Raw genomic sequence first — 12530 nt, forward strand, 5'->3', positions numbered from 1 at the left:
GTCTCTGGCTCGCAAGTCGCGTGGCTCTGCGCCGTTTACTCGCGCATTGGCGTAGTGCGCACTACGCACGCGGCGCCGACGCGATGCCGGCCAGCTGCAGTGACGCGTAAGCTGTCAACCGATTTTCATAACAAAAAACCCGTTTTTACCCATATTTTCACTGTTTTTGCAGCCAATTCTTAACCGTTTTCAACCAAATAAAGACCAGTCCATTTCTCATATATTCCTCGATCTCCCGTATGAATTTGGCGTCATTTGGATCCAAACTGACGGAGCCTTTCGATCTTCATACATAGATAGATACAACATTTGCCTATTTATAGTAAGATTAAAATATTCACATCAATTGAGGCTTTGTTATTGCTCATCTTCCAGTACACTTCAGTTGGATTAATATAATTAAAGTAGAACGCTAGAATAGATTATCCTTGCAGAAGTGGAACAGTATAAAGCATGTTGACAACACCTATCTGCATTAAGACATTTCTTGTGTGCACTGAGTTCGCAGAGGTATATGTATGAGCTCTCCCTGACAAGAAACACACAACTTACCAGGGGGAACAGCTACAAATGTTACGGTGGGACATTCTATAATATAATATTTTGTCTACTGCATTTTATTCCCGTTTTTATTAGTAGTACTAGTAGTAGTAAATGGTTAATTAACAAGTTTATTTTAGACATCAAATAACATATTATATCACGCATAGGCCTACAATCAATGTGAGCAATGCACTACTTCATCAATGATCAATAGACCTACACATCTAGTAGACGCGCGCAAGATCAGCCGGCTGATTTTGATGTAATCTTATGTTAATTTTTGCTATCTACTGAAGATAGCTCGAGACAAATGGTACCGAAGTGCCGAATAAGCCTATACACTGTATACATCTATCAGCGAGTTGAATTGCTAGTGGTACTAGTATTATATGACTCGGTTACCGGTAGTAAATCGGCTGCATCTTGCCAAAGACGACCAGTTTACCTTGTAAAAGTGGCACTGAATTTGTAAACTTACGCTGACCGGACGTGCAACCCGTGATTTATTATAGTTCCTAAAAATGAAAAGACTGGGATGTTATTAGAACAATGCACAATTTGATTAGAGTTTATAGTCCTAAGTTTCATGAGGAGAAATAAATTATTGCACGATTAATATAGAAACGATTGGGGGAAAGGTGAGCAACCAACCAAGTCAATGCTAAGCTATGAGTAAGCTTAAATCGCAGCTTCAGATGTCTACGGCCATACCACGTCGAATACACCGGTTCTCGTCCGATCACCGAAGTTAAGCAACGTAGGACCCGGTTAATAATGGGAGACCGCCTGGGAATACCGGGTGCTGTAGACTTTTGCATTCTAATCCTTCTTTTTTATTTTTTACTCGTGTTGAAGTTTGTTTCCTCTACTCCTGTGATGTAATTTTTCGATCTACAAAGCAGCTTTATTCAGAATAGGAGTTTTTTTTTTTATTGAAGTTTCTGGAAGCTTCTGGAGCACACCGGCATGATTAATGGCTAACAGAGGGCCACCACATAGCACCAACATCAGTGGCGTAGCCAAAGCCCCCCCTCTGTGAGAAGCCCCTGCCTGCGTGGGATGATGGCCGCCCAGATATTTCAGATTTTTAGGCTTTTTATTTTCGTCCAAGTTTGCCCCCTTCGAAAGTTGCCCCCCCCCCCCCACTTCGCCCACCCTCTGAAAAATTGCTGGCCACGCCACTGACATGGTCAGCTGCTATATGGATGGGCGACCAACCAGGTGGTATGCGCCGTGCATTCTCTAAATTCAGTAAATTTCCATCGTCAACCGTGCAATTGAATGGGAGTATTTTGAAATTTTAAAACGCTTGAAATGTCACAAACAAATAGGCCTATGTTAATAAATAATATAAATAGGCCTACAAGCCAAAACCTTTGGGGCTCGATAATGAACCCCACAAAACTAACCGAGTATATGGAAAATGCCATACGACCGAGCGGTTTTGCCAGCTCTCTCCGACCATCATGCCACTCGCCGCCTGCGACCAACAACGTTTTGAATGAATAAATGAGCATTATTCACAACTGAAAATCTGTGTCAATTTGCAATTTTACCGATTAAAAACAAATCAACAAATTATACTACTGAAACTTACTATTTTTATGGTGTAGACCTTCGGCGTGGTAGAAAGACTGACAGTGAGAGCGGGTGCTTAAGATCTCAGGCATTTCCAAGTAGAAATTCCTCCTTTTCACAAAATAGAGCAATAAGACACAGTTTCTTTGGTAAAATAAAACGTAAATAGATGACACGGAAAAATCTCAGTTTCTTCAAAACTCTTGCTAGAAGTTGAACAGGACAAGTACCGTAATTAAAAATACGTATCAACAAACTGCTGTCCGCGATTGTTTTGATTTGTTGTCAGGCGACAATATTGTCAATGATATGCGTATCGCGTGTGTAATGCGTACGCGTAAACTTAAACCATTTTTTCACGCGCATACCGCGCCCTGACATCGACGTGCTTGATGATGGCTCACGTCCTGCAATGCTATTCAGGTGAAAACAAAAACCGTATCCCATGTTGACATTAATCTGTGCTTCTCCAAAATGTAAAATGACGACTTTTGTTTGTTTGTTTATTTCTTTGTTTGTGTGTAGGCCCTATTTCAATGGGGTGTTGGTGTTATGAGTTGCAAAATGTTGTTTGAATTTTAACTTCTTTAAGTTTAATTTAATTTAATTTAATTTAATTTAATTTAATTTAATTTAATTTTATTTTATTTTATTTTATTTTAGATCGATTTATTTGATTATATGGTTATCATTCATTCATTCATTCTATCATTCATTCGTTCATTCATTCATGTATGTATCTGTAATTCAATATTTGCCTTCCACACAAGGGAAACTCTTGGTTAACCCACTTTTGGTAAGTAGCTGTCCCCCTGACAAGTTGCACATTTTTTATTCCCTGTGGGCACCACTCTTATCATAAAGGGTACTTTGTTGACACTAGCGGATACCCGCTTCGCGCGTGTCCCCGCTAGATGAGTAGGCCTAAATGGGAGCGTAGTAACAGGAAGAATTACTGAACAGGTAGAATTATTTGAAAATGTACATTTTATTTATCTAAATCTGTCTCTTCTTACATTTTCCTTTTTAGTTTCTTCTGCTTAGCTTGTGATTTTCCGTTTCCATGTTATTTATTTATTTTTTTATTTAACATCTTTCCCCGTATTTATTACGTCCTCTCAGTCTCTGTGGACGTGTTCACCCGTTATCACAATCCCGTGACCCGTCGATGTACCTTTTTGTCCTTTATTTTTCCTTCTTTCCGTATTATCATGTCCACTGGTCTCTGGCTCGCAAGTCGCGTGGCTCTGCGCCGTTTACTCGCGCATTGGCGTAGTGCGCACTACGCACGCGGCGCCGACGCGATGCCGGCCAGCTGCAGTGACGCGTAAGCTGTCAACCGATTTTCATAACAAAAAACCCGTTTTTACCCATATTTTCACTGTTTTTGCAGCCAATTCTTAACCGTTTTCAACCAAATAAAGACCAGTCCATTTCTCATATATTCCTCGATCTCCCGTATGAATTTGGCGTCATTTGGATCCAAACTGACGGAGCCTTTCGATCTTCATACATAGATAGATACAACATTTGCCTATTTATAGTAAGATTAAAATATTCACATCAATTGAGGCTTTGTTATTGCTCATCTTCCAGTACACTTCAGTTGGATTAATATAATTAAAGTAGAACGCTAGAATAGATTATCCTTGCAGAAGTGGAACAGTATAAAGCATGTTGACAACACCTATCTGCATTAAGACATTTCTTGTGTGCACTGAGTTCGCAGAGGTATATGTATGAGCTCTCCCTGACAAGAAACACACAACTTACCAGGGGGAACAGCTATAAATGTTACGGTGGGACATTCTATAATATAATATTTTGTCTACTGCATTTTATTCCCGTTTTATTAGTAGTACTAGTAGTAGTAAATGGTTAATTAACAAGTTTATTTTAGACATCAAATAACATATTATATCACGCATAGGCCTACAATCAATGTGAGCAATGCACTACTTCATCAATGATCAATAGACCTACACATCTAGTAGACGCGCGCAAGATCAGCCGGCTGATTTTTGATGTAATCTTATGTTAATTTTTGCTATCTACTGAAGATAGCTCGAGACAAATGGTACCGAAGTGCCGAATAAGCCTATACACTGTATACATCTATCAGCGAGTTGAATTGCTAGTGGTACTAGTATTATATGACTCGGTTACCGGTAGTAAATCGGCTGCATCTTGCCAAAGACGACCAGTTTACCTTGTAAAAGTGGCACTGAATTTGTAAACTTACGCTGACCGGACGTGCAACCCGTGATTTATTATAGTTCCTAAAAATGAAAAGACTGGGATGTTATTAGAACAATGCACAATTTGATTAGAGTTTATAGTCCTAAGTTTCATGAGGAGAAATAAATTATTGCACGATTAATATAGAAACGATTGGGGAAAGGTGAGCAACCAACCAAGTCAATGCTAAGCTATGAGTAAGCTTAAATCGCAGCTTCAGATGTCTACGGCCATACCACGTCGAATACACCGGTTCTCGTCCGATCACCGAAGTTAAGCAACGTAGGACCCGGTTAATAATGGGAGACCGCCTGGGAATACCGGGTGCTGTAGACTTTTGCATTCTAATCCTTCTTTTTATTTTTTACTCGTGTTGAAGTTTGTTTCCTCTACTCCTGTGATGTAATTTTTCGATCTACAAAGCAGCTTTATTCAGAATAGGAGTTTTTTTTTTATTGAAGTTTCTGGAAGCTTCTGGAGCACACCGGCATGATTAATGGCTAACAGAGGGCCACCACATAGCACCAACATCAGTGGCGTAGCCAAAGCCCCCCCTCTGTGAGAAGCCCCCTGCCTGCGTGGGATGATGGCCGCCCAGATATTTGAGATTTTTAGGCTTTTGTATTTTCGTCAAAGTTTGCCCCCTTCGAAAGTTGCCCCCCCACTTCGCCCACCCTCTGAAAAATTGCTGGCCACGCCACTGACATGGTCAGCTGCTATATGGATGGGCGACCAACCAGGTGGTATGCGCCGTGCATTCTCTAAATTCAGTAAATTTCCATCGTCAACCGTGCAATTGAATGGGAGTATTTTGAAATTTTAAAACGCTTGAAATGTCACAAACAAATAGGCCTATGTTAATAAATAATATAAATAGGCCTACAAGCCAAAACCTTTGGGGCTCGATAATGAACCCCACAAAACTAACCGAGTATATGGAAAATGCCATACGACCGAGCGGTTTTGCCAGCTCTCTCCGACCATCATGCCACTCGCCGCCTGCGACCAACAACGTTTTGAATGAATAAATGAGCATTATTCACAACTGAAAATCTGTGTCAATTTGCAATTTTACCGATTAAAAACAAATCAACAAATTATACTACTGAAACTTACTATTTTTATGGTGTAGACCTTCGGCGTGGTAGAAAGACTGACAGTGAGAGCGGGTGCTTAAGATCTCAGGCATTTCCAAGTAGAAATTCCTCCTTTTCACAAAATAGAGCAATAAGACACAGTTTCTTTGGTAAAATAAAAACGTAAATAGATGACACGGAAAAATCTCAGTTTCTTCAAAACTCTTGCTAGAAGTTGAACAGGACAAGTACCGTAATTAAAAATACGTATCAACAAACTGCTGTCCGCGATTGTTTTGATTTGTTGTCAGGCGACAATATTGTCAATGATATGCGTATCGCGTGTGTAATGCGTACGCGTAAACTTAAACCATTTTTTCACGCGCATACCGCGCCCTGACATCGACGTGCTTGATGATGGCTCACGTCCTGCAATGCTATTCAGGTGCAAACAAAAACCGTATCCCATGTTGACATTAATCTGTGCTTCTCCAAAATGTAAAATGACGACTTTTGTTTGTTTGTTTATTTCTTTGTTTGTGTGTAGGCCCTATTTCAATGGGGTGTTGGTGTTATGAGTTGCAAAATGTTGTTTGAATTTTAACTTCTTTAAGTTTAATTTAATTTAATTTAATTTAATTTAATTTAATTTAATTTTATTTTATTTTATTTTATTTTAGATCGATTTATTTGATTATATGGTTATCATTCATTCATTCATTCTATCATTCATTCGTTCATTCATTCATGTATGTATCTGTAATTCAATATTTGCCTTCCACACAAGGGAAACTCTTGGTTAACCCACTTTTTGTAAGTAGCTGTCCCTCCTGACAAGTTGCACATTTTTGGCCCTGTGGGCACCACTCTTATCATAAAGGGTACTTTGTTGACACTAGCGGGATACCCGCGCTTCGCGCGTGTCCCCGCTAGATGAGTAGGCCTAAATGGGAGCGTAGTAACAGGAAGAATTACTGAACAGGTAGAATTATTTGAAAATGTACATTTTATTTATCTAAATCTGTCTCTTCTTACATTTTCCTTTTTAGTTTCTTCTGCTTAGCTTGTGATTTTCCGTTTCCATGTTATTTATTTATTTTTTTATTTAACATCTTTCCCCCGTATTTATTACGTCCTCTCAGTCTCTGTGGACGTGTTCACCCGTTATCACAATCCCGTGACCCGTCGATGTACCTTTTTGTCCTTTATTTTTCCTTCTTTCCGTATTATCATGTCCACTGGTCTCTGGCTCGCAAGTCGCGTGGCTCTGCGCCGTTTACTCGCGCATTGGCGTAGTGCGCACTACGCACGCGGCGCCGACGCGATGCCGGCCAGCTGCAGTGACGCGTAAGCTGTCAACCGATTTTCATAACAAAAAACCCGTTTTTACCCATATTTTCACTGTTTTTGCAGCCAATTCTTAACCGTTTTCAACCAAATAAAGACCAGTCCATTTCTCATATATTCCTCGATCTCCCGTATGAATTTGGCGTCATTTGGATCCAAACTGACGGAGCCTTTCGATCTTCATACATAGATAGATACAACATTTGCCTATTTATAGTAAGATTAAAATATTCACATCAATTGAGGCTTTGTTATTGCTCATCTTCCAGTACACTTCAGTTGGATTAATATAATTAAAGTAGAACGCTAGAATAGATTATCCTTGCAGAAGTGGAACAGTATAAAGCATGTTGACAACACCTATCTGCATTAAGACATTTCTTGTGTGCACTGAGTTCGCAGAGGTATATGTATGAGCTCTCCCTGACAAGAAACACACAACTTACCAGGGGAACAGCTACAAATGTTACGGTGGGACATTCTATAATATAATATTTTGTCTACTGCATTTTATTCCCGTTTTTATTAGTAGTACTAGTAGTAGTAAATGGTTAATTAACAAGTTTATTTTAGACATCAAATAACATATTATATCACGCATAGGCCTACAATCAATGTGAGCAATGCACTACTTCATCAATGATCAATAGACCTACACATCTAGTAGACGCGCGCAAGATCAGCCGGCTGATTTTTGATGTAATCTTATGTTAATTTTTGCTATCTACTGAAGATAGCTCGAGACAAATGGTACCGAAGTGCCGAATAAGCCTATACACTGTATACATCTATCAGCGAGTTGAATTGCTAGTGGTACTAGTATTATATGACTCGGTTACCGGTAGTAAATCGGCTGCATCTTGCCAAAGACGACCAGTTTACCTTGTAAAAGTGGCACTGAATTTGTAAACTTACGCTGACCGGACGTGCAACCCGTGATTTATTATAGTTCCTAAAAATGAAAAGACTGGGATGTTATTAGAACAATGCACAATTTGATTAGAGTTTATAGTCGTAAGTTTCATGAGGAGAAATAAATTATTGCACGATTAATATAGAAACGATTGGGGAAAGGTGAGCAACCAACCAAGTCAATGCTAAGCTATGAGTAAGCTTAAATCGCAGCTTCAGATGTCTACGGCCATACCACGTCGAATACACCGGTTCTCGTCCGATCACCGAAGTTAAGCAACGTAGGACCCGGTTAATAATGGGAGACCGCCTGGGAATACCGGGTGCTGTAGACTTTTGCATTCTAATCCTTCTTTTTTATTTTTTACTCGTGTTGAAGTTTGTTTCCTCTACTCCTGTGATGTAATTTTTCGATCTACAAAGCAGCTTTATTCAGAATATGAGTTTTTTTTATTGAAGTTTCTGGAAGCTTCTGGAGCACACCGGCATGATTAATGGCTAACAGAGGGCCACCACATAGCACCAACATCAGTGGCGTAGCCAAAGCCCCCCCCCCCTCTGTGAGAAGCCCCCTGCCTGCGTGGGATGATGGCCGCCCAGATATTTGAGATTTTTAGGCTTTTGTATTTTCGTCAAAGTTTGCCCCCTTCGAAAGTTGCCCCCCCCCCCCCACTTCGCCCACCCTCTGAAAAATTGCTGGCCACGCCACTGACATGGGCAGCTGCTATATGGATGGGCGACCAACCAGGTGGTATGCGCCGTGCATTCTCTAAATTCAGTAAATTTCCATCGTCAACCGTGCAATTGAATGGGAGTATTTTGAAATTTTAAAAACGCTTGAAATGTCACAAACAAATAGGCCTATGTTAATAAATAATATAAATAGGCCTACAAGCCAAAACCTTTGGGGCTCGATAATGAACCCCACAAAACTAACCGAGTATATGGAAAATGCCATACGACCGAGCGGTTTTGCCAGCTCTCTCCGACCATCATGCCACTCGCCGCCTGCGACCAACAACGTTTTGAATGAATAAATGAGCATTATTCACAACTGAAAATCTGTGTCAATTTGCAATTTTACCGATTAAAAACAAATCAACAAATTATACTACTGAAACTTACTATTGTTATGGTGTAGACCTTCGGCGTGGTAGAAAGACTGACAGTGAGAGCGGGTGCTTAAGATCTCAGGCATTTCCAAGTAGAAATTCCTCCTTTTCACAAAATAGAGCAATAAGACACAGTTTCTTTGGTAAAATAAAAACGTAAATAAAAAAAAAAAAAAAATCTCAGTTTCTTCAAAACTCTTGCTAGAAGTTGAACAGGACAAGTACCGTAATTAAAAATACGTATCAACAAACTGCTGTCCGCGATTGTTTTGATTTGTTGTCAGGCGACAATATTGTCAATGATATGCGTATCGCGTGTGTAATGCGTACGCGTAAACTTAAACCATTTTTTCACGCGCATACCGCGCCCTGACATCGACGTGCTTGATGATGGCTCACGTCCTGCAATGCTATTCAGGTGCAAACAAAAACCGTATCCCATGTTGACATTAATCTGTGCTTCTCCAAAATGTAAAATGACGACTTTTGTTTGTTTGTTTATTTCTTTGTTTGTGTGTAGGCCCTATTTCAATGGGGTGTTGGTGTTATGAGTTGCAAAATGTTGTTTGAATTTTAACTTCTTTAAGTTTAATTTAATTTAATTTAATTTAATTTAATTTAATTTAATTTAATTTAATTTAATTTAATTTAATTTTATTTTATTTTATTTTATTTTAGATCGATTTATTTGATTATATGGTTATCATTCATTCATTCATTCTATCATTCATTCGTTCATTCATTCATGTATGTATCTGTAATTCAATATTTGCCTTCCACACAAGGGAAACTCTTGGTTAACCCACTTTTGGTAAGTAGCTGTCCCCCCTGACAAGTTGCACATTTTTGGCCCTGTGGGCACCACTCTTATCATAAAGGGTACTTTGTTGACACTAGCGGGATACCCGCGCTTCGCGCGTGTCCCCGCTAGATGAGTAGGCCTAAATGGGAGCGTAGTAACAGGAAGAATTACTGAACAGGTAGAATTATTTGAAAATGTACATTTTATTTATCTAAATCTGTCTCTTCTTACATTTTCCTTTTTAGTTTCTTCTGCTTAGCTTGTGATTTTCCGTTTCCATGTTATTTATTTATTTTTTTATTTAACATCTTTCCCCGTATTTATTACGTCCTCTCAGTCTCTGTGGACGTGTTCACCCGTTATCACAATCCCGTGACCCGTCGATGTACCTTTTTGTCCTTTTTTTTTCCTTCTTTCCGTATTATCATGTCCACTGGTCTCTGGCTCGCAAGTCGCGTGGCTCTGCGCCGTTTACTCGCGCATTGGCGTAGTGCGCACTACGCACGCGGCGCCGACGCGATGCCGGCCAGCTGCAGTGACGCGTAAGCTGTCAACCGATTTTCATAACAAAAAACCCGTTTTTACCCATATTTTCACTGTTTTTGCAGCCAATTCTTAACCGTTTTCAACCAAATAAAGACCAGTCCATTTCTCATATATTCCTCGATCTCCCGTATGAATTTGGCGTCATTTGGATCCAAACTGACGGAGCCTTTCGATCTTCATACATAGATAGATACAACATTTGCCTATTTATAGTAAGATTAAAATATTCACATCAATTGAGGCTTTGTTATTGCTCATCTTCCAGTACACTTCAGTTGGATTAATATAATTAAAGTAGAACGCTAGAATAGATTATCCTTGCAGAAGTGGAACAGTATAAAGCATGTTGACAACACCTATCTGCATTAAGACATTTCTTGTGTGCACTGAGTTCGCAGAGGTATATGTATGAGCTCTCCCTGACAAGAAACACACAACTTACCAGGGGAACAGCTACAAATGTTACGGTGGGACATTCTATAATATAATATTTTGTCTACTGCATTTTATTCCCGTGTTTTATTAGTAGTACTAGTAGTAGTAAATGGTTAATTAACAAGTTTATTTTAGACATCAAATAACATATTATATCACGCATAGGCCTACAATCAATGTGAGCAATGCACTACTTCATCAATGATCAATAGACCTACACATCTAGTAGACGCGCGCAAGATCAGCCGGCTGATTTTTGATGTAATCTTATGTTAATTTTTGCTATCTACTGAAGATAGCTCGAGACAAATGGTACCGAAGTGCCGAATAAGCCTATACACTGTATACATCTATCAGCGAGTTGAATTGCTAGTGGTACTAGTATTATATGACTCGGTTACCGGTAGTAAATCGGCTGCATCTTGCCAAAGACGACCAGTTTACCTTGTAAAAGTGGCACTGAATTTGTAAACTTACGCTGACCGGACGTGCAACCCGTGATTTATTATAGTTCCTAAAAATGAAAAGACTGGGATGTTATTAGAACAATGCACAATTTGATTAGAGTTTATAGTCGTAAGTTTCATGAGGAGAAATAAATTATTGCACGATTAATATAGAAACGATTGGGGAAAGGTGAGCAACCAACCAAGTCAATGCTAAGCTATGAGTAAGCTTAAATCGCAGCTTCAGATGTCTACGGCCATACCACGTCGAATACACCGGTTCTCGTCCGATCACCGAAGTTAAGCAACGTAGGACCCGGTTAATAATGGGAGACCGCCTGGGAATACCGGGTGCTGTAGACTTTTGCATTCTAATCCTTCTTTTTTATTTTTTACTCGTGTTGAAGTTTGTTTCCTCTACTCCTGTGATGTAATTTTTCGATCTACAAAGCAGCTTTATTCAGAATAGGAGTTTTTTTTTTATTGAAGTTTCTGGAAGCTTCTGGAGCACACCGGCATGATTAATGGCTAACAGAGGGCCACCACATAGCACCAACATCAGTGGCGTAGCCAAAGCCCCCCCTCTGTGAGAAGCCCCTGCCTGCGTGGGATGATGGCCGCCCAGATATTTGAGATTTTAGGCTTTTGTATTTTCGTCAAAGTTTGCCCCCTTCGAAAGTTGCCCCCCACTTCGCCCACCCTCTGAAAAATTGCTGGCCACGCCACTGACATGGTCAGCTGCTATATGGATGGGCGACCAACCAGGTGGTATGCGCCGTGCATTCTCTAAATTCAGTAAATTTCCATCGTCAACCGTGCAATTGAATGGGAGTATTTTGAAATTTTAAAACGCTTGAAATGTCACAAACAAATATGCCTATGTTAATAAATAATATAAATAGGCCTACAAGCCAAAACCTTTGGGGCTCGATAATGAACCCCACAAAACTAACCGAGTATATGGAAAATGCCATACGACCGAGCGGTTTTGCCAGCTCTCTCCGACCATCATGCCACTCGCCGCCTGCGACCAACAACGTTTTGAATGAATAAATGAGCATTATTCACAACTGAAAATCTGTGTCAATTTGCAATTTTACCGATTAAAAACAAATCAACAAATTATACTACTGAAACTTACTATTTTTATGGTGTAGACCTTCGGCGTGGTAGAAAGACTGACAGTGAGAGCGGGTGCTTAAGATCTCAGGCATTTCCAAGTAGAAATTCCTCCTTTTCACAAAATAGAGCAATAAGACACAGTTTCTTTGGTAAAATAAAAACGTAAATAGATGACACGGAAAAATCTCAGTTTCTTCAAAACTCTTGCTAGAAGTTGAACAGGACAAGTACCGTAATTAAAAATACGTATCAACAAACTGCTGTCCGCGATTGTTTTGATTTGTTGTCAGGCGACAATATTGTCAATGATATGCGTATCGCGTGTGTAATGCGTACGCGTAAACTTAAACCATTTTTTCACGCGCATACCGCG

The 12530-nt window shown here is 39.7% G+C and overlaps 4 pseudogenes; all 4 read left to right on the forward strand.

Moving 5' to 3' along the window:
• The first annotated feature begins 1240 nt into the window (after positions 1-1240).
• Positions 1241-1354, forward strand: LOC140169892 (5S ribosomal RNA; annotated as a pseudogene).
• Positions 1355-4581: 3227 nt separating this feature from the next.
• Positions 4582-4695, forward strand: LOC140169895 (5S ribosomal RNA; annotated as a pseudogene).
• Positions 4696-7915: 3220 nt separating this feature from the next.
• LOC140169900 (5S ribosomal RNA) lies at positions 7916-8029 on the forward strand (annotated as a pseudogene).
• Positions 8030-11284: 3255 nt separating this feature from the next.
• On the forward strand, positions 11285-11398 carry LOC140169906 (5S ribosomal RNA; annotated as a pseudogene).
• Positions 11399-12530: the final 1132 nt, after the last annotated feature.

The sequence above is a fragment of the Amphiura filiformis genome, chromosome 1 (assembly GCF_039555335.1).
Source record: "Amphiura filiformis chromosome 1, Afil_fr2py, whole genome shotgun sequence".
In the NCBI taxonomy this organism is placed as follows: domain Eukaryota; kingdom Metazoa; phylum Echinodermata; class Ophiuroidea; order Amphilepidida; family Amphiuridae; genus Amphiura; species Amphiura filiformis.